The sequence below is a fragment of the Saimiri boliviensis genome, chromosome 5 (assembly GCF_048565385.1).
Source record: "Saimiri boliviensis isolate mSaiBol1 chromosome 5, mSaiBol1.pri, whole genome shotgun sequence".
NCBI lineage: Eukaryota > Metazoa > Chordata > Mammalia > Primates > Cebidae > Saimiri > Saimiri boliviensis.
In genome coordinates this window covers 59531212-59547044 of record NC_133453.1, presented here as the reverse complement: position 1 = coordinate 59547044, position 15833 = coordinate 59531212, and positions in this window count along the sequence as shown.

Genomic DNA, 15833 nt, shown 5'->3' with positions numbered 1-15833 from the left:
AGCAGTGTTCAACACTGCTAACCACTTTCTCTTGTTTGAAACCCTCTTTGTTCTTGGTTTCTAGGGCACAATGGTCATCTTATTTTCCCCAATACTTCTGTGACCACTCCTTCTGTCTGTCCATCACTTATTCAATCCTCAATGGTCATTCCGAGGGCCCCATCTTTTCTAGTTCAATGGCTTCTCTACATGCCATTTCATCAGAGCTGTGACTGATATCTCTATCAAAAAGAATCCCAACATGATCTCTCTAGCTCAAACCTTTACTCTGAGCTCTAGGTCCATCTATCCAACCACCTTTATCACATTTCCTTCTCATGTCTTATTGGTACCTTGAAATGAATATGCCTAAACTGAACAGTTTATCTCCCAAACTTGGTGGTTCTTCTAATACTCACTAGAACTTCATAACATACAGTTATCCATTCAGCCTTGTAAACCACAAACAGAACTCATCTTTTACATCTTTAAACCCTAACCTCTCCTCTATGTATGATATATGGCCAAGTTCTCTTGGTTTTAGTGAGTTTCAAAGACATGTACTTCAGCTCCACATGAGACCTTGTCCTTAGCCACAACCTCAGCCTCATCTAGTATATGTCAACCTTTTACTTCCTCTGTACTAGCCCAGTCTTTCTTAATCTTTTAATCTCTGGGATCCCTTGAAATACTTTCATATTTCAGAAAATCCTATATAACAGTTATATCTACAGCTCATAATATGTTGCTATGAACATAAATTGTACATAAAATAATGCATTAACAATTGTCAGTGCTTTTTGAGTAAAAAAACGATTCTTTGGTGTATGGCCAGTATATTATCCTACTGTCATATTGCTTTACCTCTCTACAAATGCTGTAACTCCAATGCAAGTCAGCATGTAGGTAAAGCAAACTCCAGCTTTTTCTTTATTTAATCATCTTATGTTTGATTTTAAAGAACATATCCAGGTATGCCTAAATGCCATACTATACATTTTCCTATTTAAAATGCTAATGAAGTTTACTATGTGTTATATTGCACATACAAGAATAGTTAAACTTTTTTTCTAATTAAAAGATAATGACCTTTTATCTAACTTTTCCTTAAACAGTTAAGTTTATCTTACTGTGTTTGAAATTATCATTCTTTCATTTTCATAAATTCAAATAAAATTTATAAGACAAACATAATAAGTTTCTTTTAAATAATTGGTTTGGGCCAAAATAGGATTTAATTTTTCTGAGAATAGGCACTGTAAATTTCATTTAAATAAATATTATAAACTGACTTTAATTAATGTTATTTCAACATGAAAATTCATTGGCAATGTTGAATTATAAGGCTATCCAAACCGTAAGGGAGAAAACTATGAGGCTGGGCATGGTGGCTCATGCCAATAATCCCAGTACTTTGGGAGGCCAAGGTGGTCAGATCACGAGGTCAAGAGATCAAGACTGTCCTAGCCAACATGGTGAAACCCCATCTCTACTAGAAATACAAAATTAGCTGGATGTGGTAATGTGTACCTGTAGTCCCAGCTACTCAGGAGGCTAAGGCAGGAGAATCACTTGAACCTGGGAGACAGAGGCTGCAGTGAGCCAAGATCGTGCCACTGCACTCCACTCCAGCCTGGCAACAGAGCGAGACTCCATTAAAAAAGTTATGAATAAAAATATAGCTTAGCACCATTTTATATAAGACTTTGAAAACATTTTCCTAGTGAGCAATATATCAGCTACAAATACATGCCTAGACTGTTAACAAAACTTTTATACACGTATATTAGTTTCTTGATCTCTGTTATAGTCCTACAAATGCATAGATTAAAAGAATGGACATGTGCCTGCTTTTCATTTAATGGAAAACATGCCCTTGCTTTTCATTTCAGAAATACTAAAAAATGATGTTCTTAGACTGAGCAAGAGTGGCAGAGAAAGTGTCCTCGCCTGGCCAGGTACTTGTGTTGAACAACATGGAAAAAAAATGGCAGTTTTGTTCTGTGATTATTCCAGGTGGATTTTAGTAAGACCAGAGACTGGCTGATAACTTTTCTCACTCTCAAATCCAAGCAGCATAGGAAACATTTCAAGGTTTTCTGTTGCAACACGATTGTTTCTAATGATTCTGTTTCTTTTAAAGCCAAACATCTTGTCACTTGACATCAAAACATTTTCTTCGGGACTTTGCAGAGACTTGTCCAACTGATTCATGAGATGAAAAATGTTTGCTAAGCAGGTTAGTTTCTGCAGCTATTCTTCATCGTACAAGCACTTGATAAAATCTGGCCTCTGTGTTCTTTCTGCAAGTGTTCCTGCAATTTAGCCTTCAGTTCAAACTTCCTACAGAAAACTCCTCCTCTATTAAGTGTATGGATTTCTGTAGGAAGCAGAATTACATTGTCTTTGATCAGGTTTCTAAAAATTACTGAGTGAACTGGTCTTGTTTAAGAAAGCTAACCATTTTAATAGCATCACAAAAGACTTTTATGTTGAGTTTTTGAAGAAGCACCTTTCAGTAAAGAAAGCAATATTGGGTTTTTCCTGTTTTTTTTTTTTTTTTTTTTTTTTCCACAATAGATGCATGGTGCCACCAGCATAGATGCCAACACAGTCCTTTCAGACAGGCCTTTTGTTTCCACTTGTGATGGCACAACATTAAATAGATCTTGGCATTTGCTGTTTGGGTAAGCCAGATAGAGTAGAAAAAAGTTTTCTTGGATTTCACCATGTAGAAATGACACAACTTCTACAACAAGACACTTACTGATGGAATCTGTTGAGTCATCAGCCTGCATTGGGAAGATGTTCAGTTTATTACTCCAAAGTTCTTTAGCTTCCTGTAGCATGTCAACAATATGATTACTTATCATACCATGTAATATAGAACTTTTTCAAATTCTCATATTGCAAGTCTTCCTATCGTTTTTCTCACTATATATTTCTATGCTGATATTATTAGGTTCTTACAAAGTACATCATTTTTTCATATTTTGGGCAACATATTTAATTACTAAATAACTTGCTTCCTGAGCCTTTTCACTAAATGTGACTTTATTATTATTATTTTTTTTTACAAAAGTTTCACTTTTATTATAAGATTCCAATAGCCATTTAAAATAACACCTTGGCCTATAGAATGGTTATGATTTGTATTCATGTCTTTTCAATTTCCTGCAGGAAATGATGTCACAATAATGTATTTGCATCATAGAATACAATGTGGATAACCAACCCATGTAAAACCCACTGACAACTAGTTTTTATTATAATGAAATTGTTTTGTGTTCCTTTTTGCACTAGTACAGTGAAATGACTTATAAGTTTATAATTCTTCTCACTAACCTTAGCAGAATTATCCATAAGCCTAGGCCCAGAATCCTCCTCTACCATCTCAAATTTGTGTTCAAAAATTAACTTAATGGAATATCAGATATTTTGGACATTGATGAATCTTAAAATGACATAACTGTCTTCGTTTGGGGCTCTTATAAAAAATTATCATAGACTGGATAGCTTGAACAACAAACATTTATTACTCATAGTTGGAGACTGGGAAATCCAAGATCAAGGTACTAGCATATTAAGTGTCCATTGAAGACCCGCTTCTGCTTTGCAGAAGACTGTCTTCTTGTACTCACTCTCACATCGCAGAGAGCAGAAAGAGAAGAAGGCACTCGCATTTCTCTTGCTGTAAGGGCACGAATTCCATCATGACTGTTTCATTGTCATGACCTGATTATTTCCCAAAGACCACACTTTTTAATACCATCCTACTGGGGATTAAGGTTTGAATATATACATTTTTGAGAGAATAGAAGCATACAATTTATAGCAATAGCAAATGAAGGAAAAATCTCAAACATATGAAAAATTCACAATGCAATTTAATTCTAACCTACATAATCCTTATTCTGCAACATTTTTAGCAACAGAAAAGCAGCATGACAGAAACTGAGTCATGACACACAAAAATACCTTCTTTAGAATAAAAATTTCCCCACAATTTTGTATTGCACAAATAGAGCTTAGTCACATTTAATAACCAATCATTGACAATAAGAGGTTGTTGTAGGCAATTTGGAAGGGAAATCTTTGTTATCGAGCCTTTTGTCCTCCCTTTTGTGTGATACAGTGTTGACCTTTTGTCATCGACCTCCCCTATCAGAAAAACTGAGAATGCACTTGTCTAAATGAGCAGAGTCCTACCGCGCACTGTCATACAGACCTGTAAGACTGTTGATGAAACTGCTGCTGGCCATTCAGTAACAATCCATCACTGCAAGTGCCAGCATTGCAGGGTATGGAGAGTTTGAAACAGCCCCTCCTCTTAGTTTTTTCCCCAATCTAGTATATCTTGTGGAATCCTAGAGTTTCACGCCCACTTTAGTTACCATGACCTATTCATTTCCTGGCGTACATCCGTGCTTTCCATTCATGCTCCTCACATTGTTTTCTGCTTAGATTGCTCCTGCACCATCCACTCCTTGTTATCCAATGCTCCAAATTAGCACAGATTCCCCCATTATGCCCTTTTCACAGTCCTTCTTACCACCATTCATAGCACTTCCCTCAATTGTACTCAAATAATATCAATGGTGGTTTAACATCTTTCTCTTTTACTTGGTTGTAAATAACAAGGTCCATGTCTCTTGTGTTAACTACTAAATTTCTGCATACTATAATCAAGGCTTCAGAAATGATACTTACCTTTACTTTTTTTGCTTGTAATTTACAGGGGGGATATATGAAATGAATGAACAAGCTGAAACCACGGGGCTTTAACAGGTGGTAGGCCTGAAAAATAGGGCAAAGCAGTAAATTGCACAGCTGGTCCAAGATTTTCTGTGAATAATCTGATGTACATTATGCAGTAGGAAAGCTAAGAAGACAGGGAAGAGGCCCAGAGGAATCCTTTTAGAACAGTATCAAATGTTTTGTTTTAAAAACTAAGTCTTTGAGGACATAAATTACAATACAATTTTGGAAACCTAGAGTTCCAACTACATGGAACAGAAAGTACTCAAGTTTATGCCATGAAATTTCTAATGCTTTTGGTGGGGAGCAGAGCTTTTAAGGTGAATTTTTTCCCCTCAACATCCTAGGAATAAAATGACCTACGAGCAGAGAAGTAATTGCCAGTGCAAGGACATTGACACATAAAGGAGGCCCTTGGTTCCGTTTTGAATTTGAGATGTATTCTGTGGTTGTGGATGTTACATATTCCTTTTCTGGGGAGTATGAATTGAGAAAACAAAGAGGAAACAAATGGGCTCCTAGTTCCAATGCTGTGTGTGTATTTTATTTATATGATTATAGGAGGAGTTACCTTATTGCTTCCATGCAAAAGCATTCTCTGTAAAATAAAAACTCCAAGCTAAGCAGTTATTAATTTCTTCCCAGAGACACTGCTAAATAGAAATATGAAACACTGCTTCTGTATTTTTCCTGCCCCGTGTCAAGTTATGAAATAGATTTTGGAGGTAGAGAATGAATATGTGACTTCTAGATTTGTGATAAATAAAAAGTGTTTCCATTCAGTAGACCATAAAAAAGAATACTTGTTTGGAGTTTAGATCAGGCTTTTGGTTTGGGGTCAGTTTAAATTCTGTTCCCAGTTATCCCCTTGACCTTGATAAAGGCATATAATAGTTGTTCTTTTTACTTTATAGCGTTAAAGTAGAAAAAACTACCATTAAAATAAAACATACTAAAAGAAATTTCTAATAAGACAGGTAAGACTTTAGACATAATTTCTATTTGTAGTGAATTTTTCAAGTAAGAAAAGTATTATAAGAAGCATGATTACTGTATATTTCCTTTTAATCTATTGAAACTCAGCAAAAATTTCAGCAGCATCAAATGAAAATTATGAAAAGAAATTAAGAAAATATGGAAGGAATGACATCAATAAGATAGCAGAAAATAAAGTTGGACTCTCGTTCACCCAAGGAAAATAAAGTTGGACTATTGTTCACCCAATTCAACAATACATGTACAAATTTCCTTTGTGAGAAGTCCGCAGACTAGTTGAAAGGCTCTTGCACTCCTCCGCTGCCCTTTTATACAGGGCAAAATAAGCCACCTTGAAACCAGTAGGAAAGTTCAACATATCATCTCACCATCATCCCTACTCTTGGCATAAGACCAGAAGATTAGAAGAAAACCCCTAGTTCCCTCCCAGCTTCTCTTTGGGGAGGGAAATAATTGGACTGCATATGCAAAGTCTCAGATTTTTCAGGGGCTTCCCAATGTACTGGCATTTATCTCTCTCTTGTCAAAGCACTTACAGGACATGACATATTCTAAATGCTTGGGGGGAAATGAGAATAAAAATGTGAATTATCACACAGTCACCATAATTCATCCCCCACAGGCTCAGCAAAGGGAAAGCATAAAGGCCATACATCAAAAGCCCACTGCTAGCATCATACTCAATGGTGAAAAGTTGAAAGCTTTTTCTTTAAGATAAGGAACAAGGTAAACTGCTCACTCTTACTTTTATTCAACATAGTCCTTGAAGTCTTAGCCAGAGAAATTATGCAAGAAAAATAAATAAAAAGCATCCAAAGAATTAGAAAAAGAAGAAAATTATCTCTGTTTTCAGATGACATAATCTTACATGCAGTAAACCCTAAAATACTTAGGAATAGACTTAACAGAGACGGTGAAAGACTTTTACACTAAAAGCTGTAAGATATTGATGGAAGAACTTAGACAAATAAATGAAAATAAATCCTGTGTTCTTGGATGAAAAGCCTTAATATTATTAAAAATTAAAAGCCTTAATAGTATAAATGGCCATACTACAGAGTAATCTCCAGAGTCAATGCAATCACTATTAAAATACCAATGAAATTATTTACAGAAATATAAAAATCTATCTTGAAATTTATTTAGCAGCATTAAGGACCTTGAGATAGCAACACAGTCTCAAGAATTAACACAGCTTCAGATAACATACATTCTGATGTCAAAATATATTACAAAGCTATAGTAACTTAAAAAGTATGGTACTAGTGTAAAGACAGATATTTAGAATGATGAAATAGAATAGAGTCCAGAAATAAATCTATGCATACACAGGCAATTGATCTTTGACAAATGTACCAAGAATAGATGATGGGAAAAGGTTAGTTTCTCCAAAAAATGGTGTTGGGAAAACTGTATATCCACATGCAGAAAAAAATAAATACTTTAATCTCACACATTAATAAAAATCCACTCTTTAATAAAAATAGATTAAAGACTCAAATGTGTAAGGCTGAAACTATAAAACTCCTAGAAAAAAAAAAAAACACAGGGGAAAAGCCTCAGGACATTAGCCTTGGCAATAATTAATTGGATATGACATTAAAACCACAGGCAACAAAAGCAAAATTAGACAAGTGGAACTACATCAAACTACAAAGCATCTGCACAGCAAAGGAAACAATCAGTAGAGTGAAAAGGAAACTTATAGGAGAAAATATGCAAACCACATATCTTAAAGGAATTAATATCCAAAATATATACAAGGAACTCTTACAACCAAGTAGCAAAACAACAAAAACTCAAAAATAATAATGCATTTTAAATATGGGCTAAAGATTTGAATAGAAATTTCTCCAAAGGAGATACTTAAATGGCCAACAGGTATTTGGTAAAAAAAAAAAATGCTCAGTATTACTAATAATCAAGGAAATAAAATACAAATCAAAACCACAATGATATTTCACTTCATACCATCAGAATGGCAATTCGAAAAAAAAAAAAAGGTGAGGATATGGGGAAATTTAAACCTTTATTTCCATTGGTAGTAATGCAGAAGAATGCAGCCATTATGGAAAGTAGTATGAATTCCTCAAAAAGTGTCAAGTAGAACTACCATATGACATAGCAATCCCACTTTGGGGTGTAGAGCCAAAAGAATTTAAGCCATTATCTTAAAGAGATACCTGCACTGCCATGCTCATTGCAGTATTATTCAAAATAGTCAAGATGCAAAAATAACCTAAAAGCCCACTGAACAGATGAATAAGGAAAATACGGTATACAATAAAATATTACTCAACCTTTTTAAAAAAAATACTGCTATATGAGATGACATGGTTGAACCTTGAGAACACTGTGCTAAGTGAAATCAGCCAATCAAACATTGACAAATACCACGATTCCTCTTATATAAGGTATCCCATGTAGTCAAACTCATAGAAGCAGATAGAATGATGGGTTTTGCGTGCTAGGGGTAGGAAAAAATGAGGAGTTGCTACTTAAAAGGTACAAAGTTCCAGTTGTGCAACATGAATAAGTTCCAATCATCTGAGGTACAACATCCTGCCTAGAATTAGCAATACTGCATCGTACACTAAAAAATTTAAGAGTATATTTCATGTTAAATGTTTCTACTGCAATGAGAAAATAGAAATAAAAAGAGCATTGTGCCTCAAATGAAAAGTTGAACTAGTGTATTCATCATAGGAAAAAAATTAACTCTTTACTTCCCTAAAGCCTTAAATGACCTCTATAAAAAAATGTAACATTCATATTTCAAGATGGAATTAACCAAAAATTGATTTTGATGAAAAATACATGGCAGAAACATTCTACTGCAAGAATGCTTCAGTCAATGTCAACCTGCTTGATTTTCAGATGTCTACAGCAGTCACTGCATGAATATCAGTGATTGGTTTTGATAGGGAAGACTCTTCAAATTCTAGAATTCAACTTTAGTATTTTGTCTGTTGCTTGGCATACGCAGAGAATTTGGTTCACCTCCAGATGTTTGCTTTTATTTCTACAATCATTTCTCATGGATATCAGCATTCTACAATTTAGGCTTGTATTAGGAGAAAGTGAACAATATGTGACTCTGCCTAAAACAATTAGTTTAGTCTGTGAAACCACAGTTAGCCAGAGCAGAGATAGCCCATAACATTAACGTTTCACAGAATAACTATTCTCCTAACAAATATGTTTCACTGGGCTCATTTATTTAATCAAATATGCTTTAAGAATAAGCATTAAAATAGCATTAAAGGAAGAAAGTGGTTCATGTATGTATGGTTATATTCAGCACAGAAGATTGTTAGGTAGGTAGAAGAAATTCTCCTTTCAACTTTTTCTAACTCCTTCCAGAAAATAAAGGAAAAGAAGCTGTTTTAATATTGTACAAAATGAACTTACTTCAGGTTTTACCTGATTTTTTTTTTTTTCAGCCCTTTATTGCTTTTTAAAATTTCAAGTTTCAAGACAGGTAAACATTTTAAGATACTAGACATGTCTGTTTTTCTATTGCCTGGGAAAAGAGAACAAGTAGTGGGTGGATTTTGAATACCTGTGTACACATCTGGATGAACAAGAGGTTCTTGTGCGACAATGAGAAACCACTTGATTTTTCCCTTTGTTCATTGTTCAAACCTATTGCATGGGGTTAGTACTTAGCCTGCCCCTGATGAAATTGGACGAATCTATGGTATCCCAGTCACACACAGAATAATGAAGAGTCTCCCAGCCTCTTCAAGGCATAGATCACCATTTCATTCCCATAACTGATATATACATTCAGGTATAATAACAATATTAGGTTAGTTTTGTTTCTCCTTAGAGCTCCCAGGCTGGTCTGAAGTGGGAAATGAAGGAAAAGGCTTAGCAGGATTCTCTCTCCCAATCTAGAAACTCTATTCCATTTTCCATATTTCTAACAGTTTCTGACCCTTCCAAGATTGGCATATGGATGAGATCAAAGGAAGTAAAATTAAGAAAGTGATAAAAATTTTCACTCAAAGCATTCAAGGTGCATTGTTGAATTCAAGCTGGTGTCACCACTCTCTTGAGCACCGCAATCTTTTTCGTCATGTATCACTTTGGTGAGCTCCACAGAGGAGCGCAGTCTTTGATGATCTCTCACTGGTACTAGCCTTGACAGAAGTAACATTTTTCTTGAACTGATTTCTTATATTGTCACTAGAGCCCCCTCTGCCTCCAGAAGAGTACCTCTAACTTCTTTCTGGTCAAGTTCTCTTACCCCTTAAGGGATGGTCTTAAAAAGGCTCGTGTTTTCTCTGTTGCAAGAGACCCACATTTGGTCCACAGGAAACATTCATCCCTTGTCCTAACAACACGGAAGGCAGGCCGGACTCAGCACAGCCTTGTCCCCCTTCCACCATTCCCAGGGCACTTAGTTCATTACGCTGTTAGGAACCTTGATTTCTTAGTCACCTACTGTGTCACCTGAAGCACCAGGAAAACACCTAAAACTCTCCTCATGGTGTCAAAGAACCCCAATTTCCCAGGAATGAGGTGAGAAAGAGAGATCTCTGACTTCTCTCACTTGGGGAGGGAATCCCAGAGAACATAAACTCTCTACACAAATCTTTTTCTATTCAACTTTTCTCTCAAACTTCCAAATCTTTTATGCACTAAATGAGGATACGAGATTAACAATCAGAAAACTGTTTTTTGGCTACTCCTTTGAAGTCATCCATGTTTAGCTGTACCTAAACTGGAATGTGATCTTTATTATGTTGAGGCTTCAGCCCCAAAATGGAGTGAAACAATCCATTTCAACATCCTGTCACATCTGGTTTTCATTAGAGATTATAGTTTAGCCTCTTGTGTAAATAGCCAACAGATTCTGGGAATTGTTTTACTTTTACTTTATTGTTTATGAAAGCCAAGGAGGAGTAGCTCAGCTCACCCCATCAGCACCATTTTAAAGACACAACAGTTATCTTTGGCTTTGTCAGCCTTTGTTTTCTGGGGCTTGTCTTACTATTTCGGATATTATCATCCTTGTTTTTTTAATGTATATTTTTCTCTTTAGAAATCTTTGGTCCATTAAAGCCACATTTCAGTCAGCTTAATAAATATATAGGTTCTAGACATCATGCTTTTCAATTTACACTGAGATTTTGGTCCATTATTTATTTTTTTGGTGTACCTTCAATGACATCAACTTTCAAGGAATCCCCATATTGAGTCTGAAACACCTTCCCCTTCCCTCCCTTCTTTCCTTCCTTCCTTCCTTCCCTTCTTTCTTCCTTCCCTCCATCCCTCCCTCCCCTCTTTATGTCTCTACTTTTCTTTCTCCCTCTCTCCCTCCCTCACTTCTTACCCTCATTTCTTTTTCTTTTTTTGATGCCTATATATATTGAGTATCTACTATGTCCTGGGCATAATCCTAAATTCTTAGTTCTCTTCCATTCTATAAAAACAATATACCATGCACACACAGACACATCTCTTCTCTATCTCATGTTTTCTTTCAATTGTCACCTATCTCTTCCCTTTTATTTTCTTCTTCTTTGCATTGTGTGCTTTGTATTTCCTTATCCTAAATTTTCCTTCAGTTTCTTTTGGGTTGTCTTTTTCTTTTGAGAAACATCAGATTTTGGCTGAGGAACAGCCTGTTCCTTTCCAGCAAGGATCTTCTCAATGTGCTGGTGGAGTTCATATATGGGTCCACATGACCATGATCTCTATTGGCAGAAGAGATCATGACCTGACATGAAGACTTCATTGACCTCATACATTCAGTGACCAGAGAATGCATTTCTAAATCCTTCAGTTCAGTATTACCCTCTGCATTTTTAGGCACAGGTAGCAAAGATTTGGCACTCTTTTTGAGCTACTGTCACCATTTCATCTTCAGTCTTTAGCTTGGAGATGCCTGCCAGCTACACCATTGTACGGAATTAATATGACATATTTAAGAACAAAAACAAAACACTTCCTCAATTTATAAGCCTCTCTGATTATTGGCATATCTCTCTGTCTTTTCACAGCCAAATTTCTCTTGACTCTTGCTAAAGCTTTACTTTATCTCTCATTATCTCCCATTTACTCTTAAATACTTTCTATTTTAGCTTTTGTACTCACTTCCCTATTTAGATGGCTTCCTTGCCAAGGCACTTATTGCTAAATCCATGGAGTTCTTTTAATTCTATATTCTATTTTACTTCTTAACAACATTTGGCACTACTGGTTTCTCCCTATTTGTAGAAAAAAAAATCCTTTTATGTTTCATTTTCCTTTCTTTCTTGTGCTCTCTTCTCCCATCTTGGTACTCTTTCCAGGTCTCCTGGATGCCTCTCTTACTCTGATCATTCCTCAATATATGAGTTTTCTTGGGGTCCTTTCCACTGTTTCTCAGCCTTTATTCTCATTTTAAACTCTACCTATACAATTTGACTCTAACTTTGGTCATTGTTTTAAAAACTCCCAAATCTAAATTCCTCTTAGATGGCTCTTCTGAGCTCCGATATCTCCTAACCAGCTGCATTCTGGATGTATGCATCCAATGGTAAAACTCTTCTATCTTTCAGTCTTATTATTCCTCCTACATGTCCCTGATCACTGAAAGACACCATCCCCTTTACCTGATCGTGCAAGCCAGAAATCTGGCTTTTTCTTTGTAGACCTTCATCTAACCAAACCCATCTTATTAATTCTGCCTTTAAACTACTGCTCGAATCTCTGTACTTCTGCTACTAATACTCCTACTCTTGCCTTGGCCATTCTGAACTCTTCCTGGCTTGCTGGAACAGCTTATCAACGCATCTCCATGAATCCCATATAGCCTTTTCTTTAGACAGGCTTCCTGTGGTAGCCAGAGTACTCTTATGAGGTCTCAAGAGTCTGCTGGCTTCCATAGCTCTTCTTGGAAATTACCTCCGATCACATGGCAGTGGGCCTCCAAGGCCCAGTGTTTATTATAGGGCATCTCTTTTATTGATAACAAAAGATGCAGACAGGATAGACAGACACCTGGTCCAACCAGATTCTTTTTCTTGAGAATGTGGCATTAACATAAAAAATTGTTAGTTTTTTTATTATTATTATTAGATACTTTAACTGGAAGAACTTTTCACATATGGGAGATACGAGGCAGATTCGGCCATGTGCACAAGAAAGCATCTGTATGCCAGGAGGAGCAGAAATAGAACCCCATTGCCTCAGACAGAGAGAGAGAGTGAGTCTAAGAAATGAGATCTGACTTTTCTGATGGTTTTAGAGTTCCTAGCCTCAGCCTCTCTTGAGGCTCAGCCAGTCTCTGTTTGCATGATTTATCCCTGAGTCTATAATTTCATGTAGTGGCTCTGAGCTCTCCAGCTGGTCTGCTGCAGATGTGTGCTGCGATATTGACCCCCATAGCCCTCAGGGCAGCTGGAGTCCCCAAGCTGCTTGCCTCCTGCCACAAGCAGCCTCGTCTGTTTTCCCCGGGGTGCTGCATAAATATTATCATTTTCCATCTGTGCCAGGATATGGAAAAGGTTGAAAAACAGTATAATATATAGTTAATAAATTTCTTCTTTTAGCTTAAGTCAGCTGAAGCAGAATTCTGGGTTTTTTTCCCCCTCCACTGAGAGCTTTAACCAAGACATCTTTCAAAACGTAAATTTGAGCTGATTTTTCTCCTGTGTAAAACCATACAGTGTTTCTCTAATGTCTTCAGAGTTTAGTCCAAACTCCTTGCTGTAATATATAAAGACCTACATAGTCAGTCCCTCCCCTCTTATTCTTTAGCCTCTCCTCTTCTCACCCCAACTGTATCTCTCTGAACTTCCAGAAGGTACTACATTCAGTGAAATAGAATATACCAGACTTCCTGTAATTGTGGATCTTTGCATACACTGATGTACACTAGGTCCTGGGTTGCAACACTCTTTACTCCTCTTTCTCTCTTTCACTGTTTGCTTGGTTAATGCCTATTGATATTTAAATGAAACTTTCCATTCAAAGTTCCTAAACGGTAATCACACTGAGTGGTGATTTTCCATTTACTTAACTGATCTCTGTCTTGAAGGTGTAGTGAGTGTCTACCTTGTTTATTATAGTGCTTTCAAAATCTAACACTTGGGAGATGAACAATAAATACTTACCATGGGAACAATACTTTCAATCCTTGCATATGTCCTTATTCAATTGCTTATTTCCTTCAGTTTCCAAACCATTCTAGACCTTCTGCATCCCCTTCAAGCCCTCTTCTCTCTTCTACAACTCATACAATCTCCTTTCCCATCCACCTGAGGGCTTGAAGTTGTCATGTGCGTTCTTCCTCCACTCCTTACTGTTTCATACAGTCACCAAATATATAACTGCAGTTTCCTGCAGTCTCTGAGAATGAAGTACTTCATTTGCTTTTCGCAGACAATTGGATTCCCACCTTCCTCAACCCATTCCATTCTTACAGTTTTTAGAATAGTCATTTTTCTGTCTCTATTTAAAAAAATTTTATTGACTCCTTTCCCTAGCTTATAAACATATCCAATTTTTCCATCTTAAAAATTTAATGAGCTCTTTTCTCCAGGAATACTAAACTTTGTAGAATTTTTAGAGAAATTTCCCAATGCTTGCATATTCATTCATTATGCCGTTCCTTCTACATGAAATTAGTATCTCTTCCTCTTTAAAATAAAATCTTAACCATCAAGATCCATCTTTGGCTCCACTGTATTCATGAAACATTTCTTGATATCTCAACTGAATATAGTTACTTTCTTATATCTGTCTTAAGTCATGTTATTAGAATTTATTTTATGTTATAGTTGTGTATTTATACAATACCTAACCCACTATAGAACCAACTTAACACTCCCAACACTACATTGTAAATATAATGAGGCCTATGTATTACTAATTTTTGTATTTTTACAGTATTTAGCACTAAACAGAAAAGAAAAAAATAACACAAAATAGCATTAACTTTTAATATTTGTTTACTGTGTTCTAGGCAACTTTCATGAATTTCATTATATTTATGTGACAAACACTGAAATTGTTACTATTATTATCCCATTATGGAAACAAAGTAAGGTGTAAAAGTTATATATTTGTCATAACAAAGATGTGTTTGAATCTTGATTCTACCAACAACTGGTAGTAAGATCTTAAAAGTTATTTAACTTCTCTGAGTCTCATCTGTGGTGATGCCCTATGTAATAAGATTATTGTACATTTTTAAGAAACTAATAGTGTGTGCCTTGTACAAGTTACTTAACAAAAATCCCTCCATTTTTTTTTTCTTTTGCACATATAGATATTCAATGAACGTATATTTTGTTACTGTTTTTGAGATGGATTCTCACTCTGTTGCCCAGGCTGGAGTGCAGTGGCATGGTCTGGGGTCACTGCAACCTCTGCCTTCTGGGTGCAAGCAATTCTCCTGCCTCAGCTTCTGGAGTAGTTGGGATTACAGGTGCACACCACCATGCCTGGCTAATTTTTGTATTTTTAGTGGAGATGGGGTTTCACCATGTTGGACAGGTAGGTCTTGAACCCCTGACCTTAAGTAATCCACTGGCCTCAGCCTCAGCCTCCCCAAGTGCTGGGATGACAGGCGTGAGCCACTGTGCCTGACCTGAGTGTATGTTGATGTAAGTTCAGTGTTTCTACATCTGGGTACTAACACAGATAGGGTTGCAAAATATGTTGTTCCCATGTGGTTTCTAAATTGCTCATTTAGTCTTGAAATATGGTTGTACCATGTGCTACCTCTGGAAGGATGTTGAATCTGGCTTGGAGATTGAGAATCAAGGAAGGAATGAAGTAGACGACATAATACTCTGCTTCATTATTTAAAAAAAATAATCAAAAATTGACTGACAAAAGCCAAGAATAGAAAATAAAAACACCAAGTACATATTTCTAATTTGACAATGTTTCTGTTAACCGTACTGTGACAAATTATGCAAAATGTGTTTGAGGAAAACCATTTGTCATGCTGATGAATCATGTGGATTAAGAGTTTAGGTAGGGAACCTCTCTTTCACAACACCTGGGGCCTCAGTGGGAAGGCCCAATGGCTGGAAACTAGAATCATCTGAAGGATCACTTATCCTCGGTGGTTGTGACTAGCTATTGAACGGAGGGTT